The sequence below is a fragment of the Uloborus diversus genome, chromosome 3 (assembly GCF_026930045.1).
Source record: "Uloborus diversus isolate 005 chromosome 3, Udiv.v.3.1, whole genome shotgun sequence".
Classification (NCBI taxonomy): Eukaryota; Metazoa; Arthropoda; class Arachnida; order Araneae; family Uloboridae; genus Uloborus; species Uloborus diversus.
In genome coordinates, this window is record NC_072733.1 from 195871306 (window position 1) to 195899171 (window position 27866).

The following is a 27866-nucleotide window of genomic DNA, read 5'->3' on the forward strand; positions in this document are numbered from 1 at the left end:
TTGAAAATTCCTTACTAAAATCAATTACAAGTGTTTTGTTTGTTAACTCATAAGAATTGACAGTAGATAAGAATTTTAAATGATTAAGCTTTCTACTATTGTGTGCCAATAATGAAATCGTTACCAATCGCGTATATAAAGGCTTACAATTGTTCTTAAAACTTACTTCAGAAAGGTTATTTATACCTTCAGTTCAATATGAATCAAAAGCCCCAAACGAATTCTTTTGTAAGCAGGAAAAATGTGTTCTTTCGATTACTCTCAACGGGTCAGTCCGAACACATATAAAATAAAATACTTTTTTTTTTTTTTTTTGAGTAATCACGAATTGCGTACTATTCTCACTTATTTCCCAAGTTTGATGTTGCTCTGATTTTTCAGATTACCATGACGATGGTTGTTTTTAGTACTTATTTAAGAGCGAAATTTTCGCCTTCATAGTTACAAATCATTACCATGACGACGGTTGTCATTAGTATTTATTTAGAGAGCGAAATTGTCGTCATCATAGTTAGAAATCGTCAGCGGATTGGTTTTATTCATATTTATTTATTTTATTTTATTTTCAGAGCCCAACTCAATCAGACTTTACATTTAAAAAAGAAGGTTTTTCTGGGTAAAATTACGTTTTTTCAGGCGAAAACACCTGTATGGATGAATTTAAACAGTAAAACTTTATCTGAATTCAAAATTTCCCGATTACTCATTTCCATCAGTTAACACTGATAAGAAATAAAAAATACATAACGTAATACGCTGTAAATAATCTTTATGATAAATGTACTGGTGGACATCGGCCATAAAATCACAATCTTAATTACTGCATCCTTATCGCTATTTTATTTTTCATGGATATGCCTCGCATTATCTATTCTGGAAAATCATGAGTCATTCTTGAACGGGTGCAGATTTCTTTGCCATTTACATTCCATTTCATCTGTAGAAACATGAACTTCAACGAGTATGGTCCTATCGCAATTCGTGTTTGCGAAAAACTCAAGATGTCAAAATTCGAATGATTTTTTTTTCTCTAAATAACAGAGAACAGCACGGAAAAGGAAACGTAACTAAACTTCCAAGTGTTGCTACCCCCAAAAGTAGGATCAAGGGAAAATTTTAAATCTTTTTCAAAGCCTTTCTTGCTGAAATAAATGAGAAGTATTTTGTTTATTTAACAGAAACTGGCCGAACAGATAAAACTTTTAAATCAATGATCTTTCCCTCGTCACCAATCGCATACATGAATAAAAGCTTAGGATTAAAATGGATGATAAGGCTTATGACTGAAAAGACATCCGAAAAAAGCTTTTGTTGAATGTCTTTTCATCCATAAGCCCATTTCTTTTGCATTGATGAAGGCGTTCCTTGTAACACCGAAACACGTGTCTGCAGTAATCTGCAATTTGTGCTTTCTGACGTTGTTACTTCTTACTTTACTTTTCAGCACAAAGATATTTAATTATCTTATGTCATGGTTTTGAAAAACTGTTAGATTTATCAATGTGGTATATTTTCGTGCTATAATAAGTCACCTTTTACTATGTCTGTAAAGTTAATGTAACAGTTTTAGACACAATGCAGATATTTTAGTTCGATGGGGTCAAATTATGATGACATAGTCATTTCCTTTGCATCAGGTTTGAAAGCAACCTTTTATTTAAATATTGTTCACATACAGTAGCGTAACTAGGGGTTGGCAGGAGTGGCATATTTTTTTTTTACAAATGTATTGAGTTGAAATTTTATTCTTTCTTTCATCTTCATTTTTAGGAACAATTGGAAGTAATTGTACTATTATACATAGCATACAAGAACATGGACTTGATTGAAATAATGAGTTTCAATTCAGTCACAAACCTATTTTAGAAATATAAAAAAATATTTCACAAACAAAAATCCCCCATACGTGCAAGGGCGGACACAGAAATAATTTTTTGGAGGGGCACCGAAAGGTAACCCCCCCCCCGATACAATTAAAAAATAAAATAAACAATATCATGGGTTTTTTAATAATGTTTTCAAAAAGCCTTTAAGCCAATAAATCTTCTTTAAAGAGCAGAAATATTGTACAGTAAATTATTTCTAACCTGGACACTTATGGAATGGAACAAAAATATTCTGATTGGGGGGGGGGGGTGCACCATAAAGGGGGATTGGATAAAACATTGTCGCCGCAAAAGCAACAGCAGGATATCGTACTATATGGATTCGCCCTCAAAATGTGTTCAGAATACGGGGGTGTTCACATTACGGAGTGTTCAAAGAGAAAGTCAATATTAATTTCTTCCAATGTGGTCGCAAAATCTTTTCTTTTCTTTCTTTTTTGAAATTTTATACCTATAAACTGTTTAACCTTATATAATTTCACCGTAATTGTATAAAAATACACGGTATTACTTAGAAACATTTTCATAATGATTAAACCAAGAGGATATTCATACATAATTTGTACTTTTTTCTATCAATGAAGAATGAATGAATAAACGATTTAAAATAATTAATAATAAAGTTGGGAATTTAGACATATTTTTTTTTCTATTCCTATTCTAGACAATTTTTTACATTGCAAAAGAAATAGTTCTCAAAAAGATGAAAATATAATGCGATACGTCACAAATCTGTAAAAAAAAAACTGGGAATTGTGTAAAAGGAAAATTGATAAGTTCTTTTCTTCAATAAATTCTTTTCTAACGATAAAAAAAAAATCTGTGATTCAAAATTTAGTATGTACCTCATAATTATAGCTAAAAGCCAAATTAAGAGGGTTTTTGTTTTAATGCTTTTGAAAAAAAAAATTTTTTTTAAATAAATATTATGAAGACAACACAATACTTACAAAATATCTGCTGAATATTTGAGAAAGAAAACCTAAAACTTCCCTGCAGAAAAGAGATAAACATACAAAAACAATATTGTGAATGTGAAAACCCTTGTTTTCGTTTTACTTTAATTTTCGCTAGCTCATCATTATCGCGAAATATTTAAACTTTCTGTTCTATTCACATACAATTCACTAAATTTTTTATCTCGCAAAGTCACCGATACGTTCATTTTCGCAAAAATTACGACTCGTGTAACTGTTTTTACAGAAGGTAAATGGTTAATAAATTGAAATAAATCTGCATTTGTTTAAAAAGTACTGTGTTACTGTGTTAAATAATCCTACATTCTCGATGAAAAATACTAAAATTTTTAATTATACAATTAAAATTTGAATTAACAAATTATCTGTTAATTCTTACTCTTATTAAGCGAAACAAACAAAAAACGAAGGAAAAGAAAAACATATCTCCGAGCGCTCCGAGCGATGGAAGTTCCCTCCCTCTCCTTCTACGTCATCTCACGTCACCCTGAGTCTTGGCAATAATGGTTGCCGAAAAAGAGCCAAATTTTTATTCTTTTACTAAATAAAAGTAAAGAATTGTTTTGTTTAGTGATGTATATATTCAGCAGACCGACAACGTGATGTAGTTAAAAACCGGTCATTTGATAACAAAAAGCAAATGGGTTATTTCTAAATATTTTTTAAAGCTTGCGAACTTCCTCGTAGACTCCAATGCTAAGACCATCTCCTAAGCCTAACGAGGGGAACATTGGCGAGATTCGAAGGTTACACTCTACCCCAATCCGATTCGACCCCATCCGCTCTCCAATCGTAGCAGACGATCAACGCCAGCGCGAAATAAAATAAACAAAATTGATGGAACACGGAAGAATGATCTTTTATGGAGTCCGATTTGTAAATTTGTTATTCTAAGTTGTAAATATTTTGTTAATATAGTGAGTTTTTCGTTTAGATAGCATTGTGCATTTTCTTTAGTCAATTTCAATAACTCTCTAAGCAATAAAAGATGCAAGCGATCAAGAAGAATCAGCAAACGGTAAGATTTTTACCTACAGTTTCAATTTAAGATACCGATTAGTACATTTTTGCGTTAACGCAAAACGTGTACGCCATTTCGTTCACGCCAACGCTGACAGCTCCAAATGAAATAAAAGTTACCGAAAACTGATCAAAAACTATTACTAATGTCAAAATAATGCATAACTAAAAGAAAAACAGTTCAATCTCTGCACCTGGAAGTTTTTTTTAATGAAAATACATTGTCTTAAAATACATGTAGAGTACCAAACTATAGATAATGCTGCATTCTAGCAACCATGCTGCCAAAGTCTTCGCCAAGCCCTTCCACTAGTCACATGATACATCTATGAACCAATTTTCTTTATCAGCAAGAATGAGAAAGCTCGGTCTACTCTTATTATTAGTCTATGGAGTGTAGTTAAAACTATGGTCTTTGATATGTTTATTAGTGTAGAGAATTCGTTTTAAAGCATAGATTGTATTCAAAGGATACTGAATTGTTTGAAGAATCAAGCTTAAAGGTAAGAATTGCTTTGGAACTAGTTTTGTTGTTCTCGAAGAAAATGATAAGCCAATTAAATCTTTTAGTAAATTAACTGATTTTTTCGAACATTTTGATGATTAGATTGAAATGCCAGTAAACAAACTTAGAGTTGGAATGAAAAATATTTAAATTTAAGTAGAAATATATATATCACTCTGACGTGGTTTAATTGACATTTAATCCTTGACTGGGACTTTTATTTTCAAAGGCTTTGTAATTTGGTTTTATATGTACGGGTATGCCATTTACGGTACTGTTTCAGTTGTATTTGCATAAATAAATCATACAAAAATCAAAGGAAAGTTTCTGACTTTAATTTGTTGAAGTTCTTAAATTGCATATGAAATATAATGCGTGAGTTACCCACACTTCCCCTTTACCCAGCACTTAAGCTAAAAGTATCAACTCGCCAGTTCAGGGTTCAAGAGCTTAAACAGTTTTTTGCAGTAGTTTATTCAATCCAATAACTATAACCACATTTACAGAGTGCCTTGCTTGATGGATTTCAATGAATTGGCGCAATGAATGCAGTGAAAATAATTTTATTTTCATTTTGCGTTATACTGCAGAATAAGCTTCTTCGATTAAAACTATATATATTCCTTTTAACTCTTATTACAGCCAAACCTCTATAACCCCGGTTATCTCTAAAAGCTGTTCAGAGAGGAAAAACAATATTTTTCATCAAATAATATAGTAGATCCCAGGCCCGGATGTATATATTTTGGGCCCCCTACAAAAAAAAATCTGTAGGGCTCCTCTCCAGAGGCTAGCAGTGTATATTTGCAACGTTAATGGGTCTTAGTGCTACTTTTATTTTAATTTTGTTTCAACTTCTTGGGCCGTTGCCCCCTTAAAGACGAGCCCCCCCCCCCCCTCCCCCCACCAGCACTATGGGGTCTGCGGGTACGCAGGTCCGGGCCTAGTGGTAGACCCTCTTTTTAAGCGGATTTATTTGACACGGATTTGATTGTATACGGCTTAAGATTCAAGTCTTTATTTTGTTTTACAAGGATTAGTTTCAATTTTACGCGGAAGCGGCACTGCCAAAAAATCAAATTTTACTCTCCTTCAGAATCTAAGCTTCTAAAATTGTTGCCAACATGCAATAAACAGTATTTTAACTTGCTAATAAGCAAGCTTAGGTCACTGAAGACATTTTTAAAAAAATTAAATCTAGGAACTCACGAAAGGTTTTTGGTAGAATCCATGTAAATTCAACAAGGGGTGTAACATGATGATTTCGGATTTTTTTTAATTTAACACATGCAAAAATTCATAAAAAATCTGCCAAAGATGGTGGTCCTATCATGATTTCTCACTTGGGATTTTCGTCAAAATTTTTAAAGTCCATTATCTCAAGAACGGTAGAAAACATATTTTGTTGCGGTTTGTTTTATTTAAAAGGATAGTATTTCTTTTTTAAACAAGAAAAAATATCCTTTTAAATAAAACAAACCGCAACAAAATGTGTTCTACCAATCCTGACATAGTGGACTTTAAAAATTTTGACGAAAATCGCAAGTGAGAAATCGTGACAGAACCGCCATCTTTGGCAGAATTTTTTTTTTTTTTTGGGCAAAAAAAAAAAAAACGTATTTCATAATTTTTTTTATGAATTTTAACATATGTTAAATTCAAAAAAATCCGTGACCATCATGTTACACCCTTGTTGAATTGACATGGATTCTACCTTTCATAAGTGACGAACAGGGACAAAACCAGCGAAGATACAAATGCAAATGTGACGACCAACAACAGACTCTGGTCCCAGGTAGGCTGGTCCTAGTCAATTTATTAGTCCCCAATGAAGATCAATGGCCCTCTTAAAGCTATCCACTCGCTCATTACCTTCAGGTAAGCTGTTCCAACCCTACTAAAGTAGTAGTCTTTCCTTATTTCCAGGTTAGCCTGAGATTTGAATAGCTTAAAACAATGACCCTTCGTCCTGCTTTCCGTGCAAAAATTTAATCCATTAACATCATTCATTTTGATAAATTTAAACAACTGAATCATGTGCCCTCTGACCCTCCTTTGCTCCAGGCTATGCATATTAAGACTATTAAGTCGCGTATCATAATCTAAATCTGAAAGTCTCCTTACTAGTCTAGTTACCCTTCTTTGAGCCCTTTCCAATACAGAAATATCTTTCCTCAGATAAGGCGACCAAAACTGCACAGTATACTCCAAAAATGGGGTTTTACTAAACTCTTATATAAAGGCAGAAGAACCTTCTTAGATTTGTTTAAAATAGATCTATTGATAAACACAAGCATTCTGTTGGCTTTGTTACTTGCTGCACTGTTGACTCAACTTGAAGTTCTGATTTATTAAAATACCCAGATCAATAACATTTTCTGCCTGACTAATGATTGATCCCTGTAAACGATAACTCGTACGCTTATTGTACACCGGATACCGACATCGAAGGGACAAGACTTTAAAAACTGATGCTTCTCCGATTCCAATCGGGGCTCCTTGTTCCCGAAGTCATAACGCTATTGTGGCATACTATTTTCTATTACGGAACATTATTTTTTCCGGCTTGTTACTTGGTAAAAGTACCGGTACGCGAAGATAACATTTAAAGCGAGTAAATTTATGTACGCTTTTTTCGTCTATCGAGATATTCCGTTTCAAGTCTTGATGTCCACAGATTTATTTTTTGAAAGGTGAAGTTTGGTAAAACGTTGAATAACTTCGGGTTAAGAAGTCCCATTTTCAACTTCATTTCACAAACGGTTTAAGTTCAATTAGGTCAGTTAAGGAAAAGGTAATGTTTAATATTTTATTGATGGTTTTACATCATCAACGTTCCTCTAAAAAGTCTTAGGAATTTTTCAGCTAACGACAGCTAACTTACATTTCTCGAGAAGTACTCATCGATGCGAAAGAAAAATGACCCAGTTAAGCTTAGTTACAGCAATGCACTTTATAAATATTTCTAAATCATATTTCAGTGGACAACTTCAGTATTTTGAGTGCGAAGAATTATATTAGTGGTAGGGGTGCCCCAAACTTACATTTTTGGGAGGGCAAAATTCTCGATTTGTCTTATGGAACTCGAAATTTCGTCGAAAGATGATAATTTTTCGAAATAGATTTCTGACTTTTCCCGAATCGTCAGACAAAATTTGCGGAGTAAGGAAATTTTTGGGAGGTCAGAGTGGCCTTCCATCGAGACGCCCCTATATTAGTGCAGTGCAGAAGCAAGAAAAGTTTTCCAGCTGTGTTAAGTTTTCTCTTCCTGTATTTTTACGGTTTTCTGATTTAACATTTTATTAAACATAGCAGAATTCATAGGTCCTGCTGTGTTTTGTCTAACACTGATGCCATGGTTACTTCGAGTATTGTGTGTACTGTTGATTCGCACATGTTTTTATCAAACAAATAGTATTTTCAACGCATAAACTCTTATTCTGTACTGTATGAAATAATGTAAGAAACAAGTTTCAGTTTTTTGTTTTTTATTTGCCTAAATACAGTTGATAGTTTTGATTTTTTTCTATGGAAAGTAGAATACAACGTCAAAATGCGTCACTTCAAGTTTATTTATTTATTTTTTTTTCGAGAAAAGCTATTTTTATTTCAAAAATCTCTTCAACATAAAATTCTTTTTTTTTTTTTTTAATTCAATAATAGTTATTGCAATTTATTATTAAAACTTCGTTTTTGAGAGCCTATTGCTAATAATGTAAATTTTGTTGTACTAAAAAGTATTTTATTATTGAAGTATGCATCCTTTGAAAGTTAAAAAAACGTGCACTAAATGTGTTATCAATAATAACGTTCAAGATAAAATTTCACAGAAATGCTTCCGAACTGTGCAATTCAAGTTCCAAAACATCGATTGTATTAGTATTCAACCGATATAAGAAAATGTAACTCTTTTATCATGATTGCGCGATGCAATTAAAAGCAAAAATCTTGATCCCTTTCCAAAGTCAATTAGCACCAATTTCCAAATTTAGATCAATGCGTTGATTTTTTTTTTTCGAGGACTGAACTTTGTACCATTTTTTTTTTCTAAGAGGGAAATCAAGTAAGTAGAAGAAAGTAGCTGGTACAATCGGCACACAACAATGATCCCAAAAAGTGCGCATTTCTCAATGAATTACTAGGTTTTCTAAAAACTTATTCCGCCATTGAAAATAATTAGCACAAAATCGACTCTAAGACGAATTTTTTGCTTCCTTATTCAATGTTTGACTACAAACCGGGATATCTTTGATATTTAATTTAAAGAAGTAATGGAAACTGTAAACCAAACTTTTCATTCATCAAATGGGGAAAAGTTGAATAGATTCTATTCTCTCGATTGAAGATGCATTTGCCTTTGTTCTTTGAAGCTATTGGAGTTTTTAATGCACCACGGATGACCTTTTGTCTCTTTTCTTTTGATAGTACTTCATGAATGTGATTCCGGACTTAAGTGTTTTTCTTTCGGGCTAGCAAAATCATTTCCTGTAATTTGAACTTTGATCTGATGGCAATCTTTGTCTCAGAAAAAAACACACCCACAACCAACTACGAGCAGAAAAGTTTGTTTTTACGTTTAATTGAAATTATTCAAAAAAAAAAAAAAAAAAAGACACCATTATTTTGCTTTCTGTTGCTCATCCAGATTTACGGAAACTTTTATTGATGTGGGGTCGGCACTGATTCAAACAAATAAAAACATCGATTTGACAAGGAAGTAAAATCATAAACAACTTTCAGAGAAGCATGTAAAATTTCGAAATTTTTTATAATTCCTAGAGGAAAAAATATGTGGTAAACAAGTCATTTTGCTGTTGTATAGTCAGCAGTACATTTTTCGACATTTCTTGTTGACTTAACAGCAGTGTCACCTTTTTGCTGAAGCACATTAAAAGAAAGTACATAAAATCTTTGCTTTTTCTCAAAGTAATCATTACGGTTTGGTTGCAAAGTTCGAAAATTTTAAAAAGGCTACAAAAATATAAACTTTTCACATGTTTTAAACTTTTAATGTGCTTACCAATGGATTGAAACTACATCATCTCCAACGGAATTTTTAATTAGAATCCTGGTAGCAGAAGCAATGTGAAGCAGCGACGTACGTCGCAGATTCTTGAGAAAGTCTGAAGACTATTTATAAGGGGAAAAAACCCTACTATCGTTAAAGAAAAAAATCTTAAATTTCAGCTCTTGAAAATTTTTGCAATATTTTCTAGGCTATGATCCGCAGATTAGCATCTTATTTTTTATCATTTCGTAGTCCCGATTTAAGTTTTACGATTAATCTAATCTCAGTTTATGTTGCATACTATTTATTGATTTTTAATTACTTTCGCAGACTGCGGAAATAAACTCTGCAATCGGGTTTAGAATATCTACACAAATGAGTATTTACTATACTTGTAGTCATTTATAACTTCAGGTTATAGTGCATAAATGACAAAATTTAGTTGTTTTAGTTTTGAGTTTCTGCTGTTTGCGTTTTGGAAACACCATCCGATAGTTACTACATGGCTCTGAGAAATGCCTCAAGAATTTGGCAATGAATCTTTGCCCCGAAAGGCAGAGGGGAAGTTGGCTCGAAAGTCTCGCACATTTTCTGCATTCACCTCGAAGAAGCCTTAGTTTCTCTTCTATGTGGAACAGTTTAAAGAAAGTGACGGGAGCCGTGGTGGCCTGATCGGTAAGGTTTGTGACCAGAGGGTCTCGGGTTCGATCCTCGCTGGTCGAAGATCCACCGTCGTCATGAATGGTGACTGGGCAACGTTAAATATGCTCGTGGTCACAATGTCCTCTAAGTGAAACGATACCTCTGGGGGTCCTAGACCAGAAAGGTATTCGATTTCTGGTCTGGTTCTAAATGATCGAACTGTCCGTAGATGGTGCTGCCATCTATCGTGTTGTCTGAGCCAAATCGGACTTCCACCTAAAAATAGGCGCTCGATTAAAACGAAGGCCGTAATCCCTCTGCCTTAAAATGGAGTAGCTTTGCTACTCGGGCTCGAGTTCCTGATTGGCATAAGTAAACTTACCAATACGAGCATTGCTTCGTAACTTTTTGAAGTTTTTCTTGCAGTTTTCTAACATGCAGAAACCGAAAAGTAAAGACTAACTCAAAATGGTGAGAAAGAAAGTAGGAAATAAAGCTGCTTGATTTAATAAGTTGGTATTAAATAAAATTTAACGGAAGTTAAAGTGATGACGTGATAATAATTGATATTTATTGAAATATTCACAAATTTTGAAAACTAGTTCCACGTAATACGAGGGCTGTTAGAAAAGTATCCGAAGTATATTTCTTTATTTTAAACCTGATGGATATGAATCAAGTGCGTCCTCTTGCTCTGACCTTGAACCTTTGTTCACACCTAAAAGCAGGAATTATAAATGGAGGAAGCAAGTCCAATCATTGGCTTAGCAAGAGCTTGGGCAACGATCTCAAGTCACGTGACTTAACGACGAATGGTTGACACTTTTTGCGTTAAATTAGCGAGATAAGCCCGATTTCTTCATAAGCTTCGCTTTTAAACCTATCACGGGACTCGGTGTCTTTGTTTTACAAATGAAAGTCTTCACTCCCTCCACTTAACTCTTCTCGATGTTTCGCACGACTGAATTTTTTCCCGTTTGTAAATAGTGTCAGTCGCGGGCAAACAGGGTTTTACTGATTCAATTTCAAGAAAAATGACGGAACGAAAGGCTAAAAGGTTTGCCAGGAACTACGCTACGCCAAACAGAAACCATTTGGGAGTTGCAGATGGCTTTCGGTGACGCTTTTTGGCACATTTCTCGCACTTGATATCCACGTTTTTTGGTGAAAAAATTACTTTTGTGGTTCAAGAGGCTTCTTACTCTCGTGATATATTCCGTTGCGATTTTTGGTTACTTTCATAAATCTAGAGAAAAGGTGCAATATTTCCGATAAGAAAGGGCATGGCTGCAACGACCGTCGATCCATTCCGAATCAGGACTTCTTGGAATACAGGGTAATTCATAATGAATGGGCCAAAGAATAGCGCAGTGTGACTGCCGTAATGGATTTATTCAGCCAAAACGAATTTATTCTGCAAGTACAATTATACAAGTTTTATTTGGCAACAGGGATAAATAAAGCATCGAATGACAAACTCGCCGCTGGAGACGCTGTTAATCAAAATGTCGTCCACGCAGGAAAAAGCGAATATGCCAAAACCTCCTCGGTAACTGTTGTGCAAAGACATTTTTGCACGAAATTTCTTAAAGAACCACCGCATCGGCATAACAAAAGCAGGTGGGTGAAGCAGTTCCAGGATTGCCACAAGATTTGGCCTGTCTTCATTATCCGTTGAGATCACCCGATCTAACGCCCCGTGGTATTTTCTTTTTTCTCTTGGGTTTTGTTAAAGACAAGGTGTTTGTGCCTCCACTTCCCGGGACTTAGAGGAACTGAAGCAGCGGATAACTGCAGTGTTGAACTCCATAACAGGGGATACGTTATCATGAGTGTGGCAGGAGCTTGATTATCGTGTAGACATTTGTCGTGTTACCGGAGGGCCACATATTGAACACCTATAGAAACTTGATTAAATGTAGTTTTGAGGTACATTTGAATTTTCTAAATATATCAATTTCAGCGCTCATAATCATGTTTTCTTTTTGTCGCATTCATTATGAATCAACCTGTACTTTCAACAATGACAGCGCCACTAAGAGAAGTGTGGGGAGTCCTAAAGAGACTGACTACTTTGGGGACGATTGGATTTCCACTGCTCAGATCGGCCCGTTTTCTTCAGCCAAAGGTTGGATACTTTCCCTAAGGCACCTTGTGTATATTTATGTTTATCTGTGAACAGTGTTTAATTTTTAAGTACTAGCAACGCTTACTGGCATAGATTCACTAGAATTATGTTTCACTATAAAGTTATTTATTTTGAAAAATAGAGCCTTTTTAGATCTACTATTGCGATTCCAAGAAAAGAGTTTCCGATTATTTCAACTACTTAAAAGTAGAATTATTGCTCAACTTTTGGCATTTTTACTAAAATACGAGTAGCTTGGACATTTAGCGCCAAACAGTTTCATGTTAGAACTGTTATCAGCTAGTTTTTGTCTAATTTTATGAGCGTTTAGTATGATTACATGTTTTTATTTTACATTATTTAAGTCATCGGTTATTTGATTAACATCCTGTATATTGAATAAAACCTAAGTAAGGTAAGAGTTTGCAACGGCAATCGCTGTACGTATTTTTTGGAGATACAAGGAAATTTCTCGCGTGAAACAGAAAAGAAGCTAACAGAGAAGAAATATTAAAACCGTTATCCGGAGGCATGATTTACTTATCTGAAAAAATCGATTGAAAACCAATTTTTTTATTGATATTTGTTTATAAGCAGATGTTTCTGAATGATGGTTTTATTATATTCTGGCTCAAAATGAACAGTATCATGCACCAAGCAGAGATCCAGAACTACGTCCCACCATCACGTGAGCAAGCAGCCACTAAAATTAATCCTCTTTCGAAAGACTTCAATTTTGAGTAATTTTCAAGGGGAATCCCTAGATTCATCTCCTCTCAGTTTTTACGTGCAATTTGCACCTATGATCAGGATTGCTGTTTTTTCTGCAATACAAATTCAAAAAAAATCGTGAAGAGGGACGGAGACTTTTCGTTCAAAGCAAATTTTCTTACCTGAAATACTTCAACTCTCGAAAAAAAAAATTAAGCTAATTTTTAACATCTTTTATGGTTTGAGACAATTGACGATGTCTCTCTAGTCGCGTATAATTCAACAAAAATACTTTTTATAGGGGAAAGAAAGATTCTGGGTTTGGAAGGAAAATAAAATATTTGAATGAACATTTCTCCAGTAATGCAGTTGTATCCAGAGTATTTTATCTGTTATAATGCTTAAAGTTTTCATCCGTTTTAAAGCCAAATTCATGGCTTCAAACGATAGTTATTCTCTATTTTTTTTACTGTTTTTACCAACCTTAAAAAGCAGAAAATTATCATTACACATTTTATGTAATTTTAGATTGTTTGTCCGTACATAACTTATTGAACTATCTAATTCACTGATATCAGGAGATGAAAAACTAGTAGTTTAAGGGGACCGTGGACCTTCCAAATAGCTGAAATCGGTCAAAAATATCATTTTTTTATTCAGTGGAAGTAACAATATATAAAGTGTGCTGAATCGTATGAAAAAAACCTCTTGTTGATCTGATGTTTTATCGAGAAGTTATGTGTTTAAAAAAAGTAAACAGAGCGTATTTTCCATTAAAATGGCTGTAAAACATATAAACAAAGTCGAAAAACTAAGTAAAACTAAGTGTTAAACATGTAAACTAAGTTTCAATAAATTCTTACATTGGTATTAATGTCAAATATTTTAGTCATCGTGAAAATATCTTTCGGGAGGTATTAAAATACGAAGAACATGAAATGTAGGTGAAATTAGACTTTAACGTCATTTATCTCGGACTGGAAAATTCGATGCGACACAGATTGAAAAAAGCTGCATGCGACTTATTGAAAAAAACTGCATGCGACTTAATTTTTGTTCGATATGCTTCAAATTTCAGAATATGATACTTTGATAGTAGTTTGATAAAACTGGGTATGCATTAAGGTTTAAGAGAATTTTATGTTGCTTAAAAATATTTAAGTTTTGATTTTTATGTAATGTTTGCAACAAAAACTATTGCTTTACGCGGAAAAAAATACTGTTCATTTAAAAGTTGACCAACCCTTAAATGTATACCCAAAGTCCTTGGCAAAGTTCTGTTCTTTGATAAAATGCAAATTGTTTGAGAAAAGAGCAAAAATTGAGTCGCATGGAGCATTTTAAAATTTGTATTTTAAATTTCAAAATTTTTAATTTTAATAAAATTTTTATGTTGTTGAATTTTTTTGCTTGATATTTTGCATGCTAATAAACTTACTAACTTTTATGCCCAGTTTCATATTTCAAAATTAATAAACAAAAGAAAAAGCTTTGAAGGTCCACGGTCCCCTTAATGTACCAGCCGCAATGTCACTCTTAATACAGATCATAAGACTCGAACAAGGTATAAAATGAAAAGACCTGGGTTTTCAAAAGTGCAAAAGACACAAATAAGCATTATATATATATATATATATATATAGATATATAGATATATCATACTTCTCTAAACATTAGTTATGGGACCTAGGGCCCGTACAAAAAGTTAAATTTTGTATTTTTTGACTCATTTTTGTTTTTGCTTCAAACTTTGAGTATCTTAACTCTGCATTTATTTTCGAACATTTTTGCAATTGGAAGTATACATCTAGGACTAACGGTTGCGAAAATAAAGGTCGTGCAGGTTAAAACTGTAATGAAGCAAAAAAAAAATTATTTTTTGTTAAATTATTTTTTGTACTGAGCCGATAGAGGTGATGGAAAAAAGAAATGTTCAAATAATGACGCTGCGTTTATTATTTCTTAGTGTATCCCGTCAAAATGGAACAAATACAAATTTAGTTTTAATTCTAAAACTAACAAAAACTTTTATCTGGAAGAACTGATTTGTTATTTTTTGTTTTTAAAAGAATTGAGAGTGATTTCATAAAACCCTCGGTTTTTTTTTTTTTTTTTTTGAATAATGAAAAATCTATCATGAATGGAAAATTCCAAAATTTATTCGCACTATATTTGTATGAATATATTTGCATGAAAAAATACAATTGTTAGTCTAATTGCATTTTTAAGACGAATCATTTTTGAGGTCTCCTCCCCTTTCTTGACAGGGGCATGATGCCTCCCATTAGAGACCCTCCTGATGTGGATATTTATTTTCAAGTAAAGAGCACCTGCAAAAACCAAAATCTGGTTTTATCCTTACGTGTTCATGCCTTTTTTTGTTTTTTAAATCACGCCCCTGTATACTGCATACTTACCCCCGTTATGTGAAAAAAGTTTAGAAACTCTGATCTACATCTTAGTGTGTATGGTTATTTTTATCTGAAGAGTAAAACATCTATTACATAAATCTGTTACATGCAATACAGGTACTAAATTTACATAAAACAGTTCATCAAAAAATATTCTTCGTAATTCTTCGATAAAAGTAAGTTTCGTAGTTACGTTGTTAAAGCTCCATAGATGACAGCACCAGTTATTGTTCGAGAAACTTTAACGCAAACTTTTGTGGAAGGGGGGGGGGGGATATTTTGAAGTAATTTATAGCCATTTCATATTCGAAAACTTTATAACAAATATTTTGGCTTATTTATATCGTAGCAAATTAAGAGGGGCCGTGAATGAATATTTAAAAAAAAAAAAGAGGAAATGTAATTTAGAAATAAATCTGTAACTTATGTTATATTTAAAGTAATAACAGCTAGCATTCTTCTGCGCGATTAATCGCTTTCGTTTATGTTTACGCTTATTATTTTAAAATAAACAATTAATAAATAAATGAAGGGATGTGTGAATGAATGAATGAAAAAAAAAATTTTCTTTTCGCATTTCAGCACTTTTTTTTGCACACTTTATTTTCAATGCATTTCTATTTCTACGATTTCAACTACATACCTCTCCACCCCCCCTCCCTCTTTTTAAAGCACTCTTTAATCAATTTTTTTATTTTAATCCCATTTTTTTTCCTTTAGAAGGAAGCCTGTGACTTGTTTTTATGATTTTTTTTTTTTTTTTTTGCAAACAATTCGCGATTTAATTAATTTTTTTCCCAAATTATCATCTTTTAAGCTTTTCCATCAAGGAGTGATTTTAATTAGTTTTGAAGAAAAATATGCTTGATTCTTCAAATTCTAAATGGTTTTGCAGTGTGTAAAACGTACGACAATGAATTAAATAGAAATGACGTGTTCTTGTGCGCAAATAAGTGATGACAAATGCGATGAAAATACATGTTATTGCTTTTAGTATGATCATTGTCACTCTGTATGCTTTGTAAAACATTAATACATGTATTGCACTCTGACGTGGTATTAGTGACTAAATATTGTTTCACCGAGACATAACCTTTAGCTTTTCTTTAATATTCAAAAACTTTCTCTTTTTCTTTCATCTTCACAAACTTTAGATGAAACGACGCTCTTAGGTGTCATTATATTTCATCAACATTCATATTTAGAATGAAAAAAAAAATAAATGGAAAATGAGTTTGTATAAGCTACGACTAGTACGATGTTTAGACTAGTACGATGTGGGAACGTCCGCTCTCAGTGATGCTGAAGGAATGAAGGTCCATTCATGAAAAAAAAAAAATTTCTAGAAAATAACAAAGCCGATACTTACACACCGCAATTCCCTTCCGAAAATTTCCGTGTTGCGGGCGAGGAATTCGCGTTAGATCTAAAATTGTTTACTGGGGGAAAATCGCGTTATAGCCATTTCGCGTAAGTCGGATCGCATTGTAGCGGGAGTCGACTGTAATCATTAAAACATTTTGCCGTCGTTTAAAGCAAGAACTGTCGAAACAACTTTTTTCACTCATCTTCATTTGTCTTCCTTGATTAGTTATATTTAATTTCGCTTTTCTCGTGTTTTTCCCCTACCTGTGTGTGGTTTTATTTTATTTGAAGGAATCGTTAAGAGTTTTATTTTCACTTATTTATATTCTTTACTTGTTTTTCCTTTTCTTTTCGTTGACTTGTTTCCTCTGAATATTTGCGTTTTTTTAGATTTTTTAAGGGTGTCATTTTGCGCTCTTTAAGATACCAAACTTTTTTTTTCTCCTTCATATTTCATCATGTTATATCACACACCGTGTAGAAGCTGCTAGCTGTTAATATATTACAAAGGAGAACCATTTGGTTGCCGAAGGTTTTTGTGTTTCATAGAAAATTAATGACAGACAGAAATATCAACTCATCAGTCAAAAAAAAAAAAATCGATTTGCTTGAAAGTTATTTCAAGCAAATGGTGTAATATTTAAATACGTACGGGTGGGGGGGGGGGGGACAACCATCTTAGCTCTGCTAGCCACGAAAGCAGTGTTGTTATCCGATAATTTTGTTAACTTTTAAAACTGGTGTTTTAATTCCGCAAACATATTTAAGGTAATATATGTGCCTGCTGCTTCTATTTACATTTTCAATTAACAGAGTTGCACTTCTTGAATTAAATATTTTCTGGCAAGAAAGGATTGAAAATGTGTAGGTTGAGTTTTTTTCTACTTTTTAATCCTTTCTTGCAACGGAATATTCGTAAACATTGTAAAAGATGGTTTAGAATGACACATTGACTCAAAAAAAAAAAAATAAATAAATAATAATTCTCAGTAATATCCATGTTTAAATGAGCTAATTTATTAAAATCTGAACCTCTTTTTGAATTTTTCTTTCCAAACTTCGAACTATGAGCGTGTGTATGCTTTTTATTTATTTATTTTTTAAAAAGTAAACGAAGCAGCGACTAAATTTCCAAACTAGTTTGTAGTAGTTATATATATTTTTTTAAAAAGTAAGAGTAGTCAACTAAATTTTCAATAAAGTACTTGTAGTTCGCTAAAAAAATGAATCGGTTGCTAAAAATGTCTTTAAATTTGTCAAATTACGCTTTGACTTTTACTCCCCTTCGTTTATATAAATGAACCCCCCCCCCCTTTTTACAGCCATTTTAATTACATCTGAAATTTAGCTACTGCAGCATTCTTTCATTTTTTTTTAAATTAACAAATGTTTTACATACAGCATTCGGCAACGTGTTCTCCGTTCATCGATATATCATGGGGAATATATTAACGTTGCGTTTTCAGTGCTTTTAAAAATTCAAATTTTAACGAACGCTACAAAAAAATGAATCGGTTGCTAAAAATGTCTTTAAATTTGTCAAATTACGCTTTGACTTTTACTCCCCTTGGTTTATATAAATGAACCCCCCCCCCCCTTTTTTTTGTTACAGCCATTTTAATTACATCTGAAATTTAGCTATTGCAACATTATTCTTTCATTTTTTTAAAATTAACAAATGTTTTACATACAGCATTCGGCAACGTGTTCTCTGTTCATCGCTATATCATGGGGAATATATTAACGTTGCGTTTTCAGTGCTTTTAAAAATTCAAATTTTAACGAACGCTACAAAAAAATGAATCGGTTGCTAAAAATGTCTTTAAATTTGTCAAATTACGCTTTGACTTTTACTCCCCTTGGTTTATATAAATGACCCCCCCCCCCTTTTTTTTGTTACAGCCATTTTAATTACACCTGAAATTTAGCTATTGCAACATTATTCGTTCTTTTTTTTTTAATTAACAAATGTTTTAGATACAGCATTCGGCAACGTGTTCTCCGTTCATCGATATATCGTGGGAAAAATATTAACGTTGCGTTTTTAGTGCTTTTAAAAATTCAAATCACCGCTAATCATTTCTTTAGCATTGAGCGTTTAACGGTTTAGCTACAGAGTCTGCTTCATCTTCGAAGCCCGACGCTGCAAAATGGTCACAGAGTACAGATGAAACGCGTGTTCATTCACGCGTGGCACCTGATTGGTAAGGAATCTGTCCAAAAGTCCTGTGGTCAGTCGCTAGCAGTTACCAAGGGGTACAGAGTTTCTGAAGACTTTCCGCCTACCCTTCAAAATTATGACTAAATTGCAGAGGTGATGCTGCCATCTATTGAGACCAAGACATATTCCTTACCAATCAGGTGCCTCACACTCTGAGGAACTGCTTCCGTCTGCCTTAATGCCTACTTCTCCCAGTAAAAGGAGCTTGGATCTTCCAAGTAGCATTAGCAACAACATAACAACCGTTTACAATATACCAACAGCCCGGTTAGCGCATCCAGTTTCGTCTTTGCTATGGACTCGTCAGCCTGGAATAACGAATAACCGAGCTGGAGGCAGATTCCATCTCATTGAAGCTGAGAGTGCAAACAAACTAGTAGAAAAAGTAAATTTATCTCACCTTCGAGAGGTTAAACTCGTAAATTGAAGGCAAAGCTTGGGTATTAATCAGTAAGTCTCGCTAAGCCAGAGGTAAGGCAGAATTTCATGCAGTACGAAAACATACATGCAAACGAGACTGCAATCTCTGAATGTGATAACCCGTCTGTCAGTACAATGCATGTAGTTCTGCCTTAGCTCTGGCTTAAGGGTGGTAACTTACTCCTTAACAATTCCTTGAACCGGAGAACTTTTTTTTCACTATGAAATATATTTTCCCGTTGCAATGGTCGAAGAATTGATTTTTGTGCTTGGGTACATATTTTGAACTATTCTGCTGAAAGATAGACATTGACTTACCCCTTTTTTTCTTCCTGTTTTATTAGACAATCACAGCTATTGTGGCCCCTCTTATAAGACCCTTACGGCATTTTACAACATCTGATAGCGATTGTCTTTCATTGGCAAATTTTTACCTTTAAATTTTTCTACCTTTCTTTTAAAGCCTCATTTTGCAATGACGAAACTATTTCCGTTTCCTGACAATAGCTTATTATTTTCGATATATTTTTGCAGCCAAAAATACTTTCTTTGCAGGAGATTTAATTTTTCATCAATTTCGTCTTTTAACTGGGAGAATAACATCTGTAGTGCACCCATATATATTTATGTATTATATATAGAAGTAAACTGAAAAATAAAATTAAAAGGCTTAGTTGTTAAAATGGTTTAGTTGTCTTGATATAGTTCTGCAATCCCCTTCCCCACCCATAAGTAAGTCAGAAGTACTAGCTGGATAAAATATAAATTGAGAAACTTTTAAAAAATGAAATAAAACCAACGATCTGAAACCCTTGGCAGCAAATTAGAATTTATTGTGTTTAAATGTTGCCCATTTTATCATTTCTTATACATAGCACTTTCTTAAAGTAAAAGTTCATTCTCTAAAAACGCATGCAATTTTTGAGTACAAAAAATGACTTTTGATCCTAACAAATTTCAAAGACCAATCTAGTAATCGAAGATAACGGAATTTATTGTTAAATTCTAAAAGAAATTCAATCTCTTATGATGGAAAATAGATACTGTAGAATTCATTTTCATGAATAATGTAAAAATGTACTTTATGATATAAAATCGATTTGTTTAAGTGATGATATCAATGGTAGATTTTTATTACAGAGAGAAACTGTTCGTGTCAAGACAACTTTTGAAAAAGATATAAAAGATACCGGTGTTGAACTGGCACACTTTAAAGGTTTTGATGTTTTCGCTATAAGTATGCATTTTTCCAATATGATATTCATGATTGATTAAAATATGATGATCACAACATGTATTGCTTAAAATTCACTGCCAGCTCAGTTATTCCATCCGAGGACTGCAGTTTCGTGCTTTTTAGCACTCATCAGCCCGGAATGGGAATCACATGAGCTGGAGGCGAAAAACCTCTTAAGGGAGCCAAGAGAGCCAAACAAACTGGTAGCTAATGCAGAATTAGCAAACCAGATGAGCGACCACAGCAATGGTGCGGTTCAACTCAAAGATTGAACCGCACCATTGCTGCGGCTCCCTTAAGAGGTTTTTCGCCTCTAGCTCATATGATTCCTATTCCGAGCTGATGCAGCTCAGTTAGTCCTATGCCGGGCTGATGAGTGCTAATAAGCACGAAACTGCAGTCTTCGGCTGGAATTGACTGAGCTGGCGGTGTTTTTCATGAACTTAATATTATTCCACTAAACATTTGATTGAACAGACAAATCAGTATTTCAGTACTATTTCTAAGACTCACATGAGTCGTAAAGTAGGAATTCTGAGGAGCGATAACGACTTAACTTTGACTATTCTACTGTTATTATCGTTGTAATTAAATTTAGAAACATTGGTTATGTTTAACTAATACAAAAAGAATTCATATTCAATAATTAAATGTGCCTACTTCCATTTCGAGCCTACTTCCATTTTTACTTCCTTTTACAAAAAAGGAAGTATTGTATTCACGAAAAAAATTTCACTCAAAAATCGGCCTTAATTTTCATTTTTCTCACCCCTGAATGAACGTTGAGTTTTTTTTTTTTTTTTTTTGACCCGACCACACGTGGCTATATACCTAGGAACCTACAGACACTCGAAATATCCATTTTGACGACCCCCGAGTTAATTACAATGAATTTTCTCGTGACGTCAGTATGTACGTATGTATCTCGCATAACTCAAAAATGGTATGTCCTAGAAAGTTGTAACTTGGTACGTAGACTCCCAGTGGGGCCTAGTTGTGCACCTTCCCTTTTGGTTGCATTCGGATGTTCCTAAGAGGGTCTTTTGCCCCCTTTTTTTTGGAGGGGGGGGGGATCATTGTTAATTTCGATGTAAACTCAAGTGGTGTTATAATTTGTCGGACACTTGGCGATATATCGCCAGTCTTTTGGTCGCCAAATTTTGTCGCCAACTTGGCGACAATTTTGGCGATTTTTTTTTAATTTTAAATTTGGTTTCAATTTGGCCACTGTTGGTGATATTTAGAGTTGGTGAATCACATTAAAACAGCGAATAATGGGGAAATGACATTAAATTGGAGTAAAAGGAAGTCATGTGATGCACACATCAGCTCGTTTTATCTAAAATTAAAACTGATCCTCCAGCCCATTCCTCATCATCCCAGATGTTCCATTCTATGCAATAGTTCACTCACGGTCCACCCTGGTATGTAGAATTGTAAGGATGGTTCTTTTTTTTTTAGCATTTAGAGCAATATTATGTTCATTTTAGACAATACATAGTTCATTTTAGAGTTTGAAATTGTATAGTAATAATACAGTAGATTAATACGTGGTTGCTTTCATGCCACCTGTATAAAATAGGTTTTCCTCTGTTTATAATGTAGCTTCGACGATTTTCAGTATTTAAAGTGCTATTTATCGCTTTTTTGATGAAAACCATTGAATAACTCAGTCAACTTGTTTCTCTGTAATTATTTTCCGAGATTTTTTGCTTGCGTCAAAAGAAGCTTTAAGACCTGTGACGTGGCATTGAAGTAAGAACTTCCTTCGCAGAGCTTTGCTAGCGATTCCCATGTAAGAAGATCTTTTCTTTTCTAGGATATAGTCAGGCTCTAATAAAAAGAGGCTTAACCTTGGACGAGCAGATGGGTTGAAAGAGGATACATTCCTGTATTGACAAATGACCGTTATTGGCAATGCAAACTGGCTTTCATCACTCCTATTTTAAGATAGAATGGGTTAACACTCAGCCCAACGGAAGTCATTTTATAAGAGCCAAAATATACTTCCTCTGTGATAGCAACGCTACTTAGGTTTCTGTCGTTTAATGTCGTTTCTTATTTTGCAGCGCGAAGCATTTAAGTCTGGAAAAGTTAAAACTCTAAGTTTTTTCCCCTGATGTAATTTTATTTTAGCTTACTATTGAGTATTTGTCCTTTCATTTATTGTTTTATTTTGAAAGAGAATAAACTAGTGCTAGAGTGCCTTAATCATTGATAAAAATCTTTTAAAAAATTTTATAGTTTATTTATACATCCTTAATTGAGCTAAAACTAAAAGAAAACACTTCTCATTCATGGAATTTGTGTAAAAGTTTTTCATATTTAACACGTGAGGTAAAAGTCCCCTTTCATGTTCAGGAGGTTTTTTTTTTTTTTTTTTGCTTTAAACTGTCCATAAAGTAATAGAAACATTTATTTAAAATTTTTCTTTACATATTAAAAGAAATGAAGCAGAAAAATAGCGAAACATTTAATTTTTTCCTTAAACGTGGTAGTCAGTCAAATGCTTGAACATTCAATGATGAAACAAAGGAAACGTTTTAATGTTCTGTACAGATTTTTCTGACACCATCTTCATCCCCAATCTTCCTCCAGTGCTCCCTGAAATAAATAAATGAAATTAGTTTGGGAAAAAAAAGTTCAATTAAATACATTTTAAAAATAATTAACGTACTAGCTGTACGTATATACCAACAACGTATCGGTGTACACCTCCGTTACCTCGTTTTAGTATGCTCCAAGTGGAAAATAAATTTCAGCATTTTTTTTTTTTTTTTTTTTTTTTTTTTTTTGCGTAATCGGTACTTTTCATGAAGGAACTAAAGAAAAACTCAAGTCTAAGCCTAGCTCAACTTGTAAAGCTTGTGACTTATGCTTCTAGCATTTTAACCCATCCATTTATACATAACTTGTTTATTTTTTTTTTTCAAATGTGCTGCAGTTTAACTAATTGGGTTTCTTTAAGTAATTCGGATAGCCGATAATTAGAACTCAATGTTTTAAAACCAGTTTTGCATTTAGGTGAGTCATTGATTTGTTGCATAATTTCTGTATTTTGTGTCTTAAAAAATCATTGGGAGAATTATTTTAATTGATTCTTTTAGGAAGTAACTCATTCATTGGAAGAATATAATTAATACTGAATTCACAGAAAAATTCAGAAGAATGTTGAAATCTTAGTTATGATATGCATAGATGGAATTATGAAGTAGTCATTGTGAAACATGAACAAATGCACGATGACGTGTGCAAAGCGTCAGCCAAAATTAATTATGCTTAACTGAAAGGTAATAATGAAAGCTAATTATTGAAATTGATTGAATACGAATTCGTGATTGAAACATAAAATTAGATAGAGCATTATATTTACACGAGAATTGTCATGTTTATTTTCTCACAAATTAGTTTTCGAGTAATACCCGCATTTATGTCTATCATACATTTTAGCTCACGGGTATGTGAACTTGTATCAACTTCCTTTATTTTTTGACTCATTTTAATTATTTAGGTTTGCTTTCTTTGATTATATATATATATATATATATATATATATATATATATATATATATATATATATATATATATGTTAAATAGTGCAATTATTTAAGATTATCATGTCTAAACCGGTATATCCTACCAATGTCATCAGAAATGATGCTTAATGCTTTTCATTGCATTTAAATAACGCATTAAAGAGTCATGGTTAATGACTAATGTAAATGTCAATGTTACAGATAATCCATATCGCGATAAGAAATTGGTTATTGCATCTTCAGTTTGGGAATATCAGATACAATGTGGATTATTTTTATATATATTTATTTTCTTCAATTGACTACTGAGCAGCTTTAATTCATCAGCAGGAAGGAATGAAAACGAGTTTATATGATCGTATTTGTCACTTATATATATGCAATATATAGCCAAGGCAAGTAGATTAAGTCTTCTGGGAAGGAGGGGAAGGCAATATAAGGGAAAAACGTGTACAAGTGAGTCAATAAATTATTTCTAAAATCTCCCAGTACAGTAGACCCCGAAAACCTGAATTAATGTGGACCAAAAAGTCGCGGAGTTTGTGAGAATTCCTGGTTATCGGGGTTTTTCGTGCAATAGGTTTCTGGGTTTTTGCGTCCTGCCAGAATGTGGCCGAGGTTTCTAAAATTGCCTAGGATATCGAGTGCCAAGATCTCGAGACTCTACTAAATTGATCTTTGCAGCGCACCCGGTGAGCTACAAAACTCTCTAGAAATTACGGTAAAATATGAGAGGTAAATAATGAGGTTCCTAATCATTTTCATAAGTATAAAACACTCTAGAAATTGCGGTTTATATATGAGAGGTAAATAATGAGGTTAGTCATTTTCATAAGTACAAAACTCTAGAAACTGCAGTAAAATATGAGAGGTAGATAATGAGGTTAGTCATTTTCATAAGTTTAAATGGAAAACCAATTTCATTAACTTATCTAGAAATATATGAAATCGCTTTTGTCAAAGACTTTATAACAGTCGTCCAACTCCTGACACGCTTCCTAAGGTGAGGAAATTTCGCTATTTAGAGAAAGTAAATATATGACAGTCAGAGGGGGATCTGGTGTAAGCCTTTGACGATTCGAGGAAATCAGACATTTCACTTGAGAAAAGTTCTTTCAAAAAACCGATTTTGACCAATACTAAAGTTTGATTCAAAATACAGTCGAACTCGCTTATAACGAGCGCAGAGGGACCGGGATATTTGCTCGTTATTACCGAGTGCTCGTAAAAAACGAGTTCACGAAAAATAATTATAAAAATTCATTATAGTTGCTTTTTTTCTTCTTTTTACTCCTTGTACAGTACCATAGAAGTTGGAGTACCATACAAGTACCATACAAGTTACAGTACCATAGAAGTTCGTCGTTTTTGAGGAATACACATATTGTCGCCCCAGAGCAACAGTAGGATATTTTAGTGTTATTCCTGGGATTAGATGTCTTACCGTTAATCTGAGGCGACGATATACGCACATATATAATTTTTAAATGTGCGCCACGGATTAAAAAAAGTACTGTCATCTCTCGTTCTCAGGATTTTTGATTTACTTTGGAATGTTAAAGAAAATTTACCAAAAAAAGCGTAGGTAAGCTGAGCTGGAGGCTAATAGAAATTTTACAAATCACAAAAGTTTTGCTCGCTTTAAGCAGGGTTTGCTCGTTAAAAGCAAGTTATGCTCCCATAGACTTAAGATTGTACCAACCAAGTATCTGATTTTTCCGCTAAATCCGGGTTCTCGTTAAATCAGGGCTCGTTATAAGCGAGTTTGACTGTATTAGTCTTCTTATTATATTGGTACAAATACGCTCATTTATAAAATTAAACACGCGTTTACCAAAGCAGATGCAATAATATTATCAATGTGGGACTCATGAGTTAAAAGAAGATAAAAATCACCTATAAGTGATATATTAATGTTATTTAAATTTTTTATTTTCATCAAATATATCGCTGAAGTTATTATAATAGACTGCTTCACAAGTAAAGACTACAATCTACCCAACATATAGCCTGATGAACTTCTGAAACGCCATTTTTAAAAACATTACTTTTATCGTTCTTATTCTGAAATGTAATTTTTAAACGTTGAAAAAAGTTTTAACTGCTAAAACAATTCCTCCTCTGTGATTAACAACAATACGATAAACTCAATGTTTCCTATAAACATTGAATTTACTACCAAACTGTTCATTGCTTCGAAAATCATCACTTCACTAAGATCCAGTAAAAACCAATGTATCGTACATTAGTTCTATATAATCATTAGATAATACAAATGTACACGGTTCAGTAATTTTGTTATTAAACCATGAAATTTTTCGTAAGGAAACACGCAACAAAGTAATAATTAATACAATAATTGTTTGATTCTTTTGAGTTATGACTACTAGCACCAAGAATAAGAAAGAGCAGGAGCCACGTGGTCATCTAAAGCCAGCTAGTTTGCTGTAAATGAAGAATACTTGAAAATTATTTTTTCAAAATTTTGTTATTTTCAGTCACACTGCGGACTTATTTACAAACTACTTATAGATTGATCTAAACTATTTTCACTCATTGACAGTTTTTTTAAAGATAAATTTATTGCATACAGTCTGGGTTTTCTCTTCTAGTTATTTTATTGTTTATGCAAGAGTAAATTTGACTGAAAATATCCAACTTGTAACACGTCTTAAAATCTAACCTATACATTTGCTAACAATTCAAAATGTTCCAGAAAAAAGAAAGACTTTCTTTTATTAACATTTAATGAAACTAAAGTGTAATCAATGCGGGAAAAAATATTAAACTATTTAAAAAAATAAAATTTTTTAGTGCTTCAATTTAATTTATTTTCAAAATTGTATATTTTTCTAAGATGAAAGATAACTTGCATGTTCTGCAGCCATGGCTACACCGCATGAGTAGATTATAATCAGAGACCAGAATTTTCGCATCTTAATGTAAATTCCAGTAAAATATTTCGAACGGACATTTTTTGGTTTCATTTCCGTACGATTTCATGATTTATAGACATTTTAAAGAAAACGTTTTCTCAGAAGTGTAAAGGAAAAAAATATTTTTCCTTAGCCTAACGCACCCTAAGCAATCTCTCACGTTTATGCATTACGTACGAAGTAAAATGCTTCAATTGTTCATTGTTGAAGTAAGTAGCAACTGAATGTGTTTCTAATGGCAATTAATTCATTTAGCAGGGAAGAAAGGATGAAAATTAAAAGAAGTTTAAGATTAAAGGAGTTTTTGTTTTCTTTCTGATGCGGCGTTTTACTGAACAATTTATTGCTTAATTAAAAAGAAACTCAAAAAAGCAAAAACGAAAATACAAAACAATTTCTTGTGTAGGGAAAACTGCTGCTACTGTCGATGAGTTAAGTCAAAAATCGGAAACTCTTTCTTAAAGTAAATTGATATCTAAAAGAATTGAGAGGAAATATCATTTCCGCAGGCAGAGATTATTGGAAAGCAAATGGGAAAAATCTTTTTACCATTTCAACTGCTGAGCGAGCTGTAATTGAAACTAAAAGTACAATGTAGGAGTCCTCTATTATTTTTTATATTTGAGTCAAGTTTTGAAGATATTGTATTACGCTTCCCGCAATCAAATTTCCAATTTCTATCACTCCTTTTCATCCTCCTTTATTTTGTTTTTAACATTACTTGACTCGTTTTTTTTCTGCTTCTATGAAACATGCTTCACGTCATCAGGAAATTTTCATATCGACTCGAATAGTTTGAAATCATAAATGAACTTTCGAAATTTTTTTTGGCTCCTGTAAGACAAGAACTTTTCATTTTCTGC